This window comes from Bombina bombina, chromosome 8 (assembly GCF_027579735.1).
Source record: "Bombina bombina isolate aBomBom1 chromosome 8, aBomBom1.pri, whole genome shotgun sequence".
Lineage (NCBI taxonomy): Eukaryota > Metazoa > Chordata > Amphibia > Anura > Bombinatoridae > Bombina > Bombina bombina.
In genome coordinates this window covers 334,546,445-334,549,205 of record NC_069506.1, presented here as the reverse complement: position 1 = coordinate 334,549,205, position 2,761 = coordinate 334,546,445, and positions in this window count along the sequence as shown.

Genomic DNA, 2,761 nt, shown 5'->3' with positions numbered 1-2,761 from the left:
CTGCAGTCATAGGGAGGAGAAGGGCTTGATAAATATTGTGAGAACCTGCAGTCATAGGGAGGCAAAGGGCTTGATAAATCTTGTGAGAACCTGCAGTCATAGGGAGGAGAAGGGCTTGATAAATCTTGTGAGATCCTGCAGTCATAGGGAGGTGAAGGACTTGATAAATCTTGTGTGAACCTTCAGACATAGGGAGGCGAAGGGCTTGATAAATCGTGTGAGAACCTGCAATCATAGGGAGGAGAAGGGCTTGATAAATCATGTGAGAACCTGCAGTCATAGGGAGGAGAAGGTCTTGATAAATCTTGTGAAAACCTGCAGTCATAGGGAGGAGAAGGACTTGATAAATATTGTGAGAACCTGCAGTAATAGGGAGGAGAAGGACTTGATAAATCATGTGAGAACCTGCAGTCATAGGGAGGAGAAAGACTTGATAAATCTTGTGAGAACCTGCGGTCATAGGGAGGAGGACTTGATAAATCGTGTGAGAACCTGCAGTCATAGGGAGGAGAAGGGCTTGATAAATCTTGTGAGAACCTGCAATCATAGGAAGGAGAAGGACTTGATAAATCATGTGAGAACCTGCAGTCATATGGAGACAGGCTTGATAAATCTTGTGAGAACCTGCAGTCATAGGGAGGAGAAGGGCTTGATAAATCTTCTGAGAACCTGCAGTCATAGTGAAGGACTTGATAAATCTTGTGTGAACCTGCAGACATAGGGAGGTGAAGGGCTTTATAAATCGTGTGAGAACCTGCAGTCATAGGGAGGAGAAGGGCTTGATAAATCATGTGAGAACCTGCAGTCATAGGGAGGAGAAGGACTTGATAAATCTTGTGAAAACCTGCAGTCATAGGGAGGAGAAGGACTTGATAAATATTGTGAGAACCTGCAGTCATAGGGAGGAGAAGGATTTGATAAATCTTGTGAGAACCTGCAGTCATAGGGAGGAGAAGGGCTTGATAAAGATTGTGAGAACCTGCAGTCATAGGGAGGAGGACTTGATAAATTGTGTGAGAACCTGCAGTCATAGGGAGGAGAAGGACTTGATAAATCTTGTGAGAACCTGCAATCATAGGGAGGAGAAGGACTTGATAAATTGTGTGAGAACCTGCAGTCATAGGGAGGAGAAGGGCTTGATAAATCGTGTGAGAACCTGCAATCATAGGGAGACGAAGAGCTTGATAAATAGTGTGAGAACCTGCAGTCATAGGGAGGAGAAGGACTTGATAAATCTTGTGTGAACCTCTAGTCATAGGGAGGCGAAGGGCTTGATAAATCGTGTGAGAACTTGCAATCATAGGGAGGAGAAGGGCTTGATAAATCTTGTGAGAACCTGCAATCATAGGGAGGAGAAGGACTTGATAAATTGTGTGAGAACCTGCAGTCATAGGGAGGAGAAGGGCTTGATAAATCGTGTGAGAACCTGCAGTCATTGGGAGGAGAAGGGCTTGATAAATCGTGTGAGAACCTGCAATCATAGGGAGACGAAGAGCTTGATAAATAGTGTGAGAACCTGCAGTCATAGGGAGGAGACGGACTTGATAAATCTTGTGTGAACGTGTAGTCATAGGGAGGCGAAGGGCTTGATAAATCGTGTGAGAACTTGCAGTCATAGGGAGGAGAAGGGCTTGATAAATCTTGTGAGAACCTGCAGTCGTACGAAGGAGAAGGGCTTGATAAATCTTGTGAGAACCTGCAGTCATAGGGAGAAGAAGGGTTTGATAAATTGTGTGAGAACCTGCAGTCATAGGGAGGTGGAGGGTTTGATAAATCTTGTGAGAACCTGCAGTCATAGGAAGGAGAAGGACTTGATAAATCATGTGAGAACCTGCAGTCATATGGAGACGGGCTTGATAAATCTTGTGAGAACCTGCAGTCATAGGGAGGAGAAGGGCTAGATAAATCTTCTGAGAACCTGCAGTCATAGTGAAGGATTTGATAAATCTTGTGTGAACCTGCAGACATAGAGAGGTGAAGGGCTTTATAAATCGTGTGAGAACCTGCAGTCATAGGGAGGAGAAGGGCTTGAAAAATCATGTGAGAACCTGCAGTCATAGGGAGGAGAAGGACTTGATAAATCTTGTGAAAACCTGCAGTCATAGGGAGGAGAAGGACTTGATAAATCTTGTGAGAACCTGCAGTCATAGGGAGGAGAAGGATTTGATAAATCTTGTGAGAACCTGCAGTCATAGGGAGGAGAAGGGCTTGATAAAGATTGTGAGAACCTGCAGTCATAGGGAGGAGGACTTCATAAATCGTGTGAGAACCTGCAGTCATAGGGAGGAGAAGGACTTGATAAATCTTGTGAGAACCTGCAATCATAGGGAGGAGAAGGACTTGATAAATTGTGTGAGAACCTGCAGTCATAGGGAGGAGAAGGGCTTGATAAATCGTGCGAGAACCTGCAATCATAGGGAGATGAAGAGCTTGATAAATAGTGTGAGAACCTGCAGTCATAGGGAGGAGAAGGACTTGATAAATCTTGTGTGAACCTGTAGTCATAGGGAGGCGAAGGGCTTGATAAATCGTGTGAGAACTTGCAGTCATAGGGAGGAGAAGGGCTTGATAAATCTTGTGAGAACCTGCAATCATAGGGAGGGGAAGGACTTGATAAATTGTGTGAGAACCTGCAGTCATAGGGAGGAGAAGGGCTTGATAAATAGTGTGAGAACCTGCAGTCATAGGGAGACGAAGAGCTTGATAAATAGTGTGAGAACCTGCAGTCATAGGGAGGAGAAGGACTTGATAAATCTTGTGT